The 12,741-nt window shown below is 46.1% G+C and overlaps 1 protein-coding gene across 1 annotated transcript in view; it reads left to right on the top strand.

The window, feature by feature from the left end:
• Positions 1-3,561: 3,561 nt before the first annotated feature.
• The window catches only part of LOC125435056 (1-phosphatidylinositol 4,5-bisphosphate phosphodiesterase beta-1), a 678,436-nt gene continuing 669,256 nt past the window's right edge, over positions 3,562-12,741 (top strand). Inside the window, exon 1 of the mRNA XM_048501078.1 lies at positions 3,562-3,635. The gene's annotated coding sequence lies outside the window, so the exon portion shown is untranslated. The remainder of the gene's footprint in view (positions 3,636-12,741) is intronic.

Below are 12,741 nucleotides of genomic sequence, written 5' to 3' on the forward strand. Positions count from 1 at the left end.
CCTAGTTCTGGAAACCCGCTGGAAGATCTTTACGCTCTTCTCCCACTAATGCGTCTCCTGAAGGTAGTGCATGGGATGAGTAGGGTGGAAAGGCTGCAATGTAGTCGCGGAGATCCTGAAAATGAGAAAGATCTTGCATTGCCTGGTAGCAGAGGTGGACTCAGCAGGTTCTCACCCAGTTCCCCTTAGAGTGGGTTACTAATTATTTGTGTGTGTGCCGCAGAGAGGGTTACTAATTGGGCTCTGTTTCTTCCGCCAGGGGAAATTCCATTAGGTCCAAAAAATCATAAAGTCCTGTTGTTTCCTACATTGGCTGGTTAGCGATAGGTAGAAAACGGGATAATTTCTCCTGTTACCGTTTTAAAACATGTTTTAGAAATATGGTAAAGTTCCTTGTTTAAGGAAAGTATCCTTCTTTTGATTTCTAGAAACAAAATTATTTGAAAGTATTAAGTATTTGACAGGCGGTCAATTAGAGGAGTAGCGAAGTTGTTCTCTTGCTGGCAGTAGACTGACAGGGACTCTGCTGGCAATGAGAGTTTTAAATTCTTGGACAGAAAAGATACCAGCTAGAAATTTAGGAACTTTTTTTTGGCATGGTAACAGAGAAATTATTAATGCCCCGCCCCTGGAATGCCCGCCATGCCTGGCCATGCCCCCGCTGTCTCCAGCCCCTATTGCTACACTTTTGGCTAATTGTTTGAATCCCACCACCATGGGAACCTGTTACTAAAATTTTTGGATCCCACCACTGCCTGGTAGTTGCAGCATGTGGGGAAAGGCGAGATCAAGGGTGGGGTCCCCTTTGTTCATCTCACTGTTTTTTGTGCCAGGGAATCTCTTTAAAATCAGCACATTACTTCAGCAACCTGTTACAGATTTGCACGCTTGGGGAAAGACGCCTTGCAGAGGCAGACTTTAGGAATAACTTCATGCTGTACTCGGAACGCTGCCCACTTGCCTAAGATAGAGGTCAGCCTCCTGGAGTCACTAAGAAAAGTTTTCATAAAGAAAGAGGAGTTAAAAATACCCACAGATCCCCATAGCATGAATTGTCAAGTTGTACTCGGAGTGCTTGCCACCAGCAGGCTGTGTACCAATAACACTCCACAGGGCCTGGCAACCCGTATCACCATCTGCCTTCCTCTTGCGTCTTCAGCATGAAAACGTTCAGTCAGCAGCTTGTCGGAAGCTGGATGCTTTGAAATGGGTGCTTCTGGGCAACTAAACTGATGATGGCTGTGTCCAGGGGTTTTACTGAATTTTTTCCTTTGCCACACCATTCACGGTCTGTTAGGGAAGAGAAGAAGAAGAGTTTGGATTTATAGCCCACCTTTCTCTCCTGTATGGAGACTCAAGGTGGCTTACAAACTCCTTTCCCTTCCCCCCTCCACAACAAACACCCCTCGAGGTGGGTGGGGCTGAGAGAGTTCTGAAGAACTGTGACTAGCCCAAGGTCTCCCAGCAGGAAGCACATCTGGTTCACCAGATAAGCCTCAGCCACTCAAGTGGAGGAATCAGGTGGGGAATCAAACCCGGTTCTCCAAACTAGAACCCACTTCTGTTTCTTAACTAATTAATGCCTGGTAGGAACTTGGCACTCTAGATAAAGTTATGGATCATATTCTCTATCAGTTCCCTGATAGCATGGCGAATTGGCCATGCTGGCAGGGGCTGATGGGAATTGTAGTCCATAACATCTGGAGTGCCAAAGGCTCGCCTCCTGGCTACATGCAGTGCTGTAAAAGCATTGCAGAATCTTATCCAGTGAAATTATACCTGCAAGAGCAAAGTAGCCCCCTCTTTGGACATGAAGAAGTAGATAGGAGAAAATGGAGAGGGCTGCAGAGGAAAGGAGCTCTCTGTACGTTGACTGATAAACCCGTGAGCTGCTATCTCAGAACTGCTTGTATCGCGGCGATCAGGAAGAGACGGAAGTGGGCTCTCTTGCTGCTGCTGCTTGTCGAAGCAAACGGACTCTCAGGAAGAAGTAGCTCAAGCTTATGACAATAAACTGAGGGCATTGGTGTGGGGCATAACTCCTGTGCCTCTTCCCCCCCCAGTTGCTAACATAGGCCCCTTCCGCACACGCAAAATAATGCATTTTCAAACCACTTTCACCACTGTTTGCAAGTGGATTTTGCTATTCCGCACAGCTTCAAAGAGCACTGAAAGCAGTTTGAAAGTGCATTATTCTGCATGTGCGGAATGAGCCATATTCTCTTGCTCTTCCATGAGCCCTTAAAGATGCTGCATTGCAGTGCAAGAAGCCTGCCTCTAGAGCAGTCGTGTCCAGCTCTGGTGCTTCAGATGTTCATGGACTACAATTTCCACCAGCCCCTGCTAGCTTTTGAACATGGAATGCCAATTGGCCATGGCAGCAGGGGCTGATGGGAATTGTAGTCCATGAACATCTGGAGCGCCAGAGTTGGACACCTCTGCGATAGAGCAAGGGTGTCGAACTCATTTGTTACAAGGGTCGGATATGACATAAATGTTACTGGGTTGGGTGAGGCCTGGGGGAGGGGTGGGGGTTGCCTTGACTGGTGAGCTCCCAGCCCAGATCAGAGCCCCTTAAGAGGGCTTATGACAGTGGTGGCGAACCTGTGGGCACTCCAAATGTTCATGAACTACAATTCCCATCAGACCCTGCCAGCATGGCCGATTGGGGGATTTACCTCAGCTGGCAGGGGCTGCTGGGAATTGTAGTCCCTGAACATCTGGAGTGCCATAGGTTCGCCACCACTGGCTTATGAAGACCACGAGCTAGCTGAGGTAAATCCCCCTGCTCCAGATTGGAAGCAGGGAGGGTATTACCTCATCTGGCTTGCGGGTTTGATAAGTCCCCTCAAGAGTCTGGATCTGCCCCCCAGGCTGCATGTTTGACACCCCTGCTCTCAGACACAGCTGGGGATGCTCTGAGGCTTGAATTACTGGCAGTTGTTAAACTGGATTAAATTTAACATGATACATGCGGAGCAAACTACCAAAAGCACTTAAGGAACAGACTGTGCGTTTCCGGGCGGGGCGGGGCTGGGATTTGGGAAACGATGAAGCCAAGAGTGCTGCAACATGGGAATGGGCTTTGGAAATGAACTCTGTGATAAGTGAAGTTGGCTGGCTCTTGCCAAAGTTACAGATTTGAGACTGCATCCCCGAGAGGGAAAGCAGCAGGCTTATAATGCTTGGCTTTGAAAAGTGCTTGGCTTCTGCGGTGTTGGGTTACAGCGCACTGCTCTGGGGATCTTGTCCGGCAGTTGTGAAGAGCTAGAAGGCTAAAACAGCGCTATACATAGGCTCATATTGCAGGACACTGATGTGGGGTTTTGTGGGGTGGGGAGGGAAGGTTATTAGTATTCCTTTGTGTTGACATCCTGGGCATCCAAAATATATCTTTAGAGAGAGGAAGTCTGATAAATAAAATTAGTCATTTGAGCGTGAGATTTGTGAGCACTTGATTTTAGGGAGTTTTTTTGTGCATATCAGGTGAGCTGCCTTCGGTATACTTGGTTGTGTTGTGCATTAACATGGTTTCTGGGTTTTTTTTTCTGTTGCAGGATTCCACAAGTGTGACATCGATTTTCCTCCGAACAGACCCACAAGGATTTTTCTTGTATTGGACAGACCAAAATAAGGTAATTTTGTTGAAGTATTCACGTATCCTCTTGGTAGCTGAACATGTCTGTTGAGTCAATACATTGCTGGCATAAATTTTGGTTTTTTTCCCTAGAGGTAGGAACTGTGGTCTAGGAGTCGGGGCTACCGGTACTGTGTGTGAGCATGTTTCTGAAGTGGCATTTGGTTCCAAATGGCACATATCTGGATGGAAACCATTCTTGGCTGTCGATAATATAGTGAACACTAAAATGAAGTAGGGCAGCAAGATCATTTTAGGGTATGGACTGAATGGTCCAAGGGCTTTCCCCTGACCATTAATATAATGGGGGAAGGAAGGGGAAGAATGAAGATAGTAGTAAGCATGGTGGAGCTTATCCATCTTCAGCTGCAACTGCATTTTGGGGCAGCAAGGGCCCTGGACATTTACCTCAAAGTCAGGCTCTTGATTTCAATTCTGGCCAGTGCAGGGGCGTACTGCCTATGAGGACATGGGGTATCACATGTCCCTGGGTACGGGGGGGGGGGGGGCTCTGGGCCCAGGCTACACTCTCTGGCTCCAGACAGTAGACCTGGGCACCGTCAAGGGTGGGAAGGAAAACTCAGATTTTGCCTCAGCCTCAATTTCTCCTAGATACGTCTCTGGGCCAGTGACACCACAAAGCAGTGACTAATCAGAGACGAGACCTGAAAATAGCCCGGTTTGTCGCCGGAGAGAGTTTTGAACATGAAATGCAGCTGAGTAGGAGAGCACTGCTCTTGAACTTTTGACACGTCTTCGAGTTTTACATATTGATCTGGGCACTTCCTTGTATTTCCTTGGGTCTGCGAAACAGCCTCTTGAAAGGATGCTGTATTTGTTTTATTTATTTATTTATTTATTTATTTATTTATTTATTTATTTATTTATGGGTTTTTTATACCACTCTACCCCCGGAGGGCTCTGAGCGGTGTACAACATAACTTCCTCTACATAGTGTACAATAACCCATATAACAACCCCGTTAAAATTAGATTAAAACACAGCGATAAGATTAACAGAGATGACGTCCCGCAAAACCCTAATTAAAACCCTTCCAGAGGGGGGAAGCAAAACAAAAAGTGGGTCCCATGGATGATCATGGGGACTCCGAACCGGAGGAATAAAAGGGGGGCACTCTCAGCGACTGGACACTCCAAAAGTGTGTTTATTTCTACCATGTTTCCCCGAAAATAAGACAGTGTCTTATATTAATTTTTGCTCCCAAGAATGTGCTACATCTTATTTTCAGGGGGTGTCTTTTTCTGTGTTCTGTTCGTCGGGCCTGCTTCCAAACAAAAACTTTGCTACGTCTTACTTTCGGGGGATGCCTTCTATTTCACACTTCAGCAAAACCTCTACTATGTCTTATTTTCAGGGGATGTCTTGTATTCAGGGAAACAGGGTAGTACTGTTCTAATTCTTGAAGGGCTTAAATCCGCATAACTTTTAAAAAAAGTGAATTGGCACAAGGGATCTCCACTCCATTGCTGAATGTACAAAGACTGGTAGTGGGGAGTGCCGTCAAGTCGCAGCTGACTTACAGCGACCCCATAGGGTTTTTCAGAGGTGGTTTGCCAGTGCTTTGGCTCCATGTGGGCTGAGAGAGCTCTGAGAAAACTGTGACTGGCACAACGTCACCCAGCAGGCTTCGTGTGGGGGAATGGGGAATCGAGCCCAGTTCTCCAGATTGGAGTCCGCTCCCCTATACTACTACACTGTGCTGGCTCTGTATAAAAACTCCAAATAAAAACCACCCAATTCAAAAAGGTCAAAGGAGGTTTTTCTCCTTTCTGACTAACAATGATGGCTCTAGAAATATTTGTTGAAATGTATACTAAATGGTTTTGTTTAGAAAGCAAAACTACAGCAGCTTCCTGAAAGCTTTGCTCAGAAACCGAGTGTTTATTTACCGTAATTGCTGACAGCTCTTGAGAGATAAGTTGCAAAAAAAAAAAAAAAAAAGGCTCGTGGGAAGATTTTGCTCTAACGCCAGCGCTCGCTTGTCATGATACTCGGGGAGGGGGCGGAGTGGGGGCTGAGGAGGCAGGCGGGGTCACTTGGCACCGATACGTTGGATATTGATTTTAAACTAGCAACATCAGAGGGATAGGCTGAAAAGAAAGCAATTTCATAGCTGGATAACCCGAAACCGGCGTTCCATCGGAGGAAGATGAAACATTGCTGAGCTCTGGACTGAATTTAGCTTTTTCAATTTGGTCTGTCCCTAAAGCAAAGTTAAATGAGTGTGACAGGCAGCTTAAAAAAAAAACTTAGTTGGAATCAGAGTGTAAACACAGCATTGGTGAACACATAGTGGGCGCTTTTGGGTGGATAATTCTACCATTATAAGATAGAATGATCTTTGCTTAAGTAAAATTACGGGGACATTTCCTGACTAAAGTCTCACAGGTCATGACGTTTAATTTCTTAATGCTTAAATGGGGTGGCTGGTTCAACGTAGACAATTTAGATTTGAGACCAGTGTCAGGGGGATTGTATCTAGGTCAGGAGTAGGGAACCTGCGGCTCTCCAGATGTTCAGGAACTACAATTCCCATCAGCCCCTACCAGCATGGCCAATTGGCCATGATATATGTAACCAGATATATGTAACAAGATATATGTAACCAGCCTGCTGTATGTAACAAGATATATGTAACCAGCCAGATATATGTAACAAGATATATGTAACCAGCCTGCTGTATGTTACCACTGCCATTCTGGGGCATTCTTTCCTTGATCTTTACTTTATGGCTTCGCACAATGAGTAGATAACTAGGCTTTCTCCTGATACTTTGGTCTCAATGGGAAACAGGATGTTTCCGTTGTCCTGTGGGGGCAGGAGGCCAGGTGTCTCTATCTCTATCTGTTGCTGATCTTGGGGCGCGTCAGCTCTGGAATAACACTGTCTCACATTCTCTGGGGAAACAGGAGGGGAGATTCACTTCTGAATAAAGGGGACATTCTTTCCTTGATCTTCTTTTATGGCTTCACACGCTCAGTAGATAACTAGGCTACCCCTGACACTTTTGGTCTCATGGGAAACAGGATGTTTCCATTGACCTGTAGGGGCAGGAGGCCAGGTGGCTCTATCTATATCACTGACCTTGGGACACGTCAGCTCCAAACTACCAAACTAACTCTTTCTCACATTTCTTGGGAAAATGGGAGCAGCGGGGATCGACATCGGAATAAAGGGCAAAAGCCAGGTTCACCAGAACTGCCTTTGTCAATTTGGGTGCTTCAGTGCCTGTCAATAAACGCTACTGATCAACAACAATCTATTTCTTGCTTCAAGGTTTGAGACCCAACAACCAACAAAATGTTCAGTGTATAAGATCTCAAGAGTCAACGCTCTTTTCATTGGATACTGATAACTTCGGTTAACTGATTACACTGAACCAACCTGGTCTTTCTGCTAATTGGCACATGATGTTGTATCCATGGGGGAGTTTTACCACATGCTGAAAGAGGTCTTAAAGGGTGGTTTTCAATTAGATGTTTAAATCCCTTCTACATATTGTTGCCCCCTAGCATAATATGACATGTTTATGCCATCACTTTCTTGTCCTATTTGAGACACTTATACTGCTTCCTCCCTAAAAGTGTATCTAAAGGTGTACAGTCAATGAAATGTAGCATAAAATCAATATATGCCGAGGAGCACTCAGTACATCCGTGAAGAGTACAGTGGTACCTCGGTTATCATTGACTTTGGTTTTCATCGGTTTCGGTTTTCGTCGACTTTTTCTGGGCAAAATTTGTCTCTGTTTTCGTTGATTGCCTCAGTTTTCGTCCTCAAACCCAGAGAAAGTTTGCCCAGAAAAAGTCCCTGAAAACCAAAACTGATCCTAAAAAGTCCACTTAAAATCAGGGGAACGGATGGGGTTTGAGAGTTTATTCTTTATTTCGCAGTGACTCCCTGATGTCACGCCCAAATAGAGCCCCTCTGCCTTCCTCATACTTCCCTTTAAATTTCAGCCAGCGGATTAGTGGAGTTTCCTTTATTTGGGCAGCACTCCCCTCGCGTCACTGCCTAAATAAGGAGCTCCTCTGGGCTCCCCGGGCCTGGGGTTTGAGGAGTTCAGCCGGGAGGCAGAGGGAGTTTCCCATGGGCAGTGACTCCCTCTGATGTCACTGCCCAAATAAGGAGCTCCTCTGTTCTCATACTAGCCTAGCCAGCTGAGGATAGTGGAGTTTCTATTTGGGCAGTGACTCCCCCTCATGTCACTGCCCAAATAAGGAGCTCCCTCTGCCTCCCCGCTGGGGTTTGAGGAAGCCGATTAATCCCTTCGAGGCAATTTTTGGAGTGCCTTGAACGGATTAATTGGATTTACATTGATTCCTATGGGAAATGGTGCCGTGGTTTTCGTCAGTTTTGGTTTTCGTCGATTCCTTTCGGACGGATTATCGACGAAAACAGAGGTGCCATTGTACAATGACTAAAACCAAAGTAGACCAACAGACCCATTTGCAGCAATGGAAGAGCAGGAGATAGCAGATGAGACTAACCAGCAGAGAGGCATTTGTCGCTTAAAAATAGTCAAACATGATATTGCTGGTAGAAGAAAACGTCAAGAGTCGGTGCAGAGAAAGGGGGAACCACCAAAATGGACCTCTCTGTTATGGAGACCCACATCATGCTGGAAGGCAGAGAGAAACCACAAAGACCTACATTCATAAACACAGTATTCAGGCAAGATTACGTGTGGGAGTATGCAGGCCTTTGAGTACCAGTCCCAAGCTGTGTAAGGCTTTTTATAGGTGAAAACCAGCACTTTGATTTGTGACTGGAAACAAAAGAGGCACCCAATGCAGTCCTTTGAGCGCTGTTTTTATATGTTGTCAAGTAAAGCTGGAGATGATTATGGACAATGTGTTCCTAAAGAATATTTAGTTGGCCCCTAGAATTTGCTAGAACACTTGTATGCATTTGTTGAACATTCTGTGCCCCACACATTCTTCAGAGTCACTTCAGTGTTAGGTAATATTGCTGGGTGACATGGGTATTTATTACACTCCACAGGAAGCCCTTTGAGCACTTCCTTAGTTCAGCTGAGAAAAACCAAAGGGTTGGGTCGGTCACTGAATATTAACCAATACTTAGTTTGCCCCTAGCATTTTCTAGAACACTTGTATGCACATATGGAACATTCTGTGCACCACACATTCCCATGATGCTTCAGAGTCACTTCCACGTCAGGTGATATTGGTGGGCGACATAGTCCATGTGAAGCCTTTTGACCACTTCCTTAATTTAACTGACCAGTTTTGGTCAGTGAAGGCACATGAAGAACCTGTTTTGGTCAGTGAAGGCACATGAAGAACCTGTTTTGGTCAGTGAAGGCACATGAAGAACCTGTTTTGGTCAGTGAAGGCACATGAAGGACCTGTTTTGGTCAGTGAAGGCACATGAAGGACCTGTTTTGGTCAGTGAAGGCACATGAAGAACCTGTTCTGATCAGTGAAGGCACATGAAGAACCTGTTTTGGTCAGTGAAGGCACATGAAGAACCTGTTTTGGTCAGTGAAGGCACATGAAGAACCTGTTCTGATCAGTGAAGGCACATGAAGAACCTGTTATGGTCAGTGAAGGCACATGAAGGACCTTTTTTTGGTCAGTGAAGGCACATGAAGGACCTGTTTTGGTCAGTGAAGGCACATGAAGGACCTGTTTTGATCAGTGAAGGCACATGAACTGCAAATGAGGGGAAAACAATTTTTATGGAGTTGCAAAATGCAGACCACTTTGCTTAGGGCTATGCATGTCAATTTTGCTCCTTTTTGGGCTAAAGGGTTTTTTAAAATGATGTGGAAAGGATTTGGAATGTGTTAAAATAATGAAAGAAGCATCAGGCCACAAGGTAAATGTAAAAAGTAATACGTAAAATGTGAAAATGGCTGTGTCATTCAGATTTCGCTTATGGGTGAAATTGGTTTACAAAGATGAATTTTGGCTCATCTTTAACAAATTAGATATACAAATGTGATATAACAGTAAAGTAGTTACACAGTTGAAATTACATCACAAAAACCTTCCTATTGAGCATCATAGATTCTGCACAATGCCTATTCTAATCAGTACAGAGAAGCCACGCCCTCCCAGATTGAATGGAAGAACCTGTGGCCAGTCTAGAAGAGATCTTCTCCAACTGTGCAAAAAGGTGTCCTTGTCTGGGCTATGCCTTCCCCTTGCTCTGTGGGGAGAGAGAATATGCAGTCAGGGCTCTTTTTTTCTTGCAAAAGCTTCCACTCTCCTGAAGAGGCACTGTCCCCTCCCCAGAGGCGTACCACCCATTGGGCAAAGTGGGCAGTTGCCCAAGGCGCAGAAATTTTTAGTCACGTGGGGGTGCCTGATTTCTAAGCCCCACTGGCTAAGCCCTGCCCACTCTGGACAATGGCCCACAAGCCACCAGAGGCAGAGCAGGAGGATGGGGGAGCTCTGCCTCCGGTGGGCTGCTGGGGCCATCCGGGAAGGGTGAGTGCCGCGGCCGGGCTGCTCCACCCATGGGGGGGGGGGGTGCATCAAACTCAAGTTTTGCCCAGGGCTCCAGTTTGTCTAGGTAAGCCACTACCCCTCCCCCATGCTCTATATGCTCTCTCACCTCCTTGCAGAAAAAGCAGGGCAAAATGGTAAAACGTCTGAAGAAATCTGCTCTGGCTCCCTCTACCTCTCGCTTACCTGCAGTGAGGCAGAACCCAAGAAGCTCTCTTGGCTGGAATGCCTCAAGGCTGCCACGAGACCAGAGCTGTTGTGGCAGGACTGCATGTCAGCTTTGTTCTCTGGGGTCCAGGGACAAAACCTCCACGTGGCCAGCTGGCACCTCTGTTAGTTGTTGCGCTCCTCTCCCCTGAAAAGCCCTGGCGGTGGACAGCCTATTGGCTGAGACACCCACGGCTCTCTCAAACCCATCCCTCTCACCCTGTCAACATCATGAAGCTCACAGGCCCCAGCGAGGACAAGCACCGAAAGGGTGTCCGTCCTCCCCCATCCCAGCTTCAGCCATGGGAAGGGAGCCTCAAGGTGGGACAACGGGACTCTTCATTTGCCTTCAGAGGGTGTCTCTTTCCTGATCACCACCGGCAGGGCCTTCGCTTACATTACTTAAAAAGCAATGAAAGATGTTAAACATCACCTGAAGAGAACGGATAAGGAAAAGGAGATGCTGTAGGAGGAGAGGCGGAAGATTGTTCCTTTTCCTTTCTTTGCCCTCAGTCCCCAGGCTGAGGAACGGTGTGCCCAAGTAGGAACGGTGTGCCCAAGTAGACTTGAGGTCTACTTGACCCTCTGCTCGGTTTAGCTGCTCTGAGTCACTGCGCTGCGCTTCAGGCTCTGGTTTTAATCAAGCAAGAAGGAGAATGAGTGTGGCTGTTCCAAGAGGAGACCTTTCTCTCACCTCAGGGGAAGGCAACATGTGGCTTAAACTTTTCAAGTGTTTAGGCCAGTGGGGGACGTACTAGAATCCTTGGCCCTCTAGTCCCAGAACATGCTGTTGTTCCTCTTCCAAATTCCAAGGCCCTCAAAAGAGAGTGGGCCTCTCTGGGTGACGGTTAAGCTTTATCTCCGCAAGGAGAAGAATGTCTATCGTCCCTTCCTCCACTATGAAAGCCCTGCAGACACCTCCAGAATGAGTCCCCTTTACTGGTTTTGTTTGAGGCAAGTTTCCCCAAGGATGCGTACAGCACTCTTTGAGACCCAAGTGACAGAAAGGAGTTTTCCCCTCAGAAAAGCGTGTGAGGCCTGTGCCCTTTCCATCAGAGCAAGTTCTGCCTCGTTGGTCTTCTCCGGAGTCCCTATTCTCTGGGCAGAGGAACTCGTCCAGGATCCAGCCCTGGCCCCAGACAAGCTCAGAATCACCTGCTTGAAATCGAGAGCTGCCGAATTCTCCTCAGTTCCCAGTCTGGATGCCTCGCAGTTTTCTGCTTGCTCTTTAACCTTCGGCGTCATAACTCACCATAACCTTTGGCTGAACCACTGGAAGGTGGGTCGTCTTTCCAAGAACCATCTCTCAGCTGTTGCATACCAGGGAGAGAAACTCTTTGGGCTCACTGTGCTGGTTGAGGGCCCAGTGGAAACCAAGGCTAAGAAGAAAGGTATCCTAACAATCACCACTATCTTTAAGAGTGCAACGTCAACGTTAGCCCAAATAAACTCAAAAATACACCCGTTGCACTCTGGCTGTGTCCAATCTTATGCAAGATTGCATAAGATGCAAGAAAGATAGATGAATAGGCATAATTTTGATTTCAGTATATATGTATCTGTGTAATTTCAGATATACCCATTAGAAGCCTCAAAGAACTGTTGGAAGTTGATTGAACACACTGGCATACTGAGGAAGACGCATGAAAAACGTTCTATACGTGCGAGACGTTTTTATGTAGAACCTACAGAATTGGAATATGGACTGTATGGAACTGAAGCTTTGTTTCTGAACAAAGAATTGAATGGACTAAGTGATTATTTATGTTTAGTTATAAGAGTTGGAAGACTTACGCTGTATCTTTAAGAACTTTGTCAGAGAAATAAGGAAATGTAAATACAAATAGAAGTGTTAAGTTGTTTAGTTATATGTAAGATCAATATATAAGATTGGACACAGCCCGAGTGCAACGTGTCCATTTTTGAGTTTATTTGGGCTAAGAAGAAAGGTATGCCATTTTCTCCCCAAAAGACAACAGAACCAACAGAGACCTGTCGGGCCAAGGATCCTTTCAGCGCCAGGGTTCCAGTTTCTGCGAGCAAGCTAGAAAAGATCTTGATTTTTCTCTGTTCATCTCCCTATAAAAAAAGGAAATAAACTTTCATTTCCTGACACCAAAACTGCAGGCCTTCATCCCCACTTGGTTTCATTCTACCAAGGACAAGGGGGTCTTTTTATCTTTCAGTTTTTATCTTTCAGCAGAAGTTCAGACTTTATCTTTATCTTTCAGCGGAAGTTCAGACTTGAATTGATCTAGAACCCACTGATGAATCTTTTTGGCAGTTCACGGTATCTGTGAAACTCTCCTCCAACACCACATTTCAGTGGAATCTACTTTTTTTGTCAGTTTTCTTCATTGCCCAACTTTCACACCCAGTAATAGGGAATACAGTGGCATGAAT

The sequence above is a fragment of the Sphaerodactylus townsendi genome, linkage group LG01, assembly GCF_021028975.2.
Source record: "Sphaerodactylus townsendi isolate TG3544 linkage group LG01, MPM_Stown_v2.3, whole genome shotgun sequence".
NCBI classification, from domain to species: domain Eukaryota; kingdom Metazoa; phylum Chordata; class Lepidosauria; order Squamata; family Sphaerodactylidae; genus Sphaerodactylus; species Sphaerodactylus townsendi.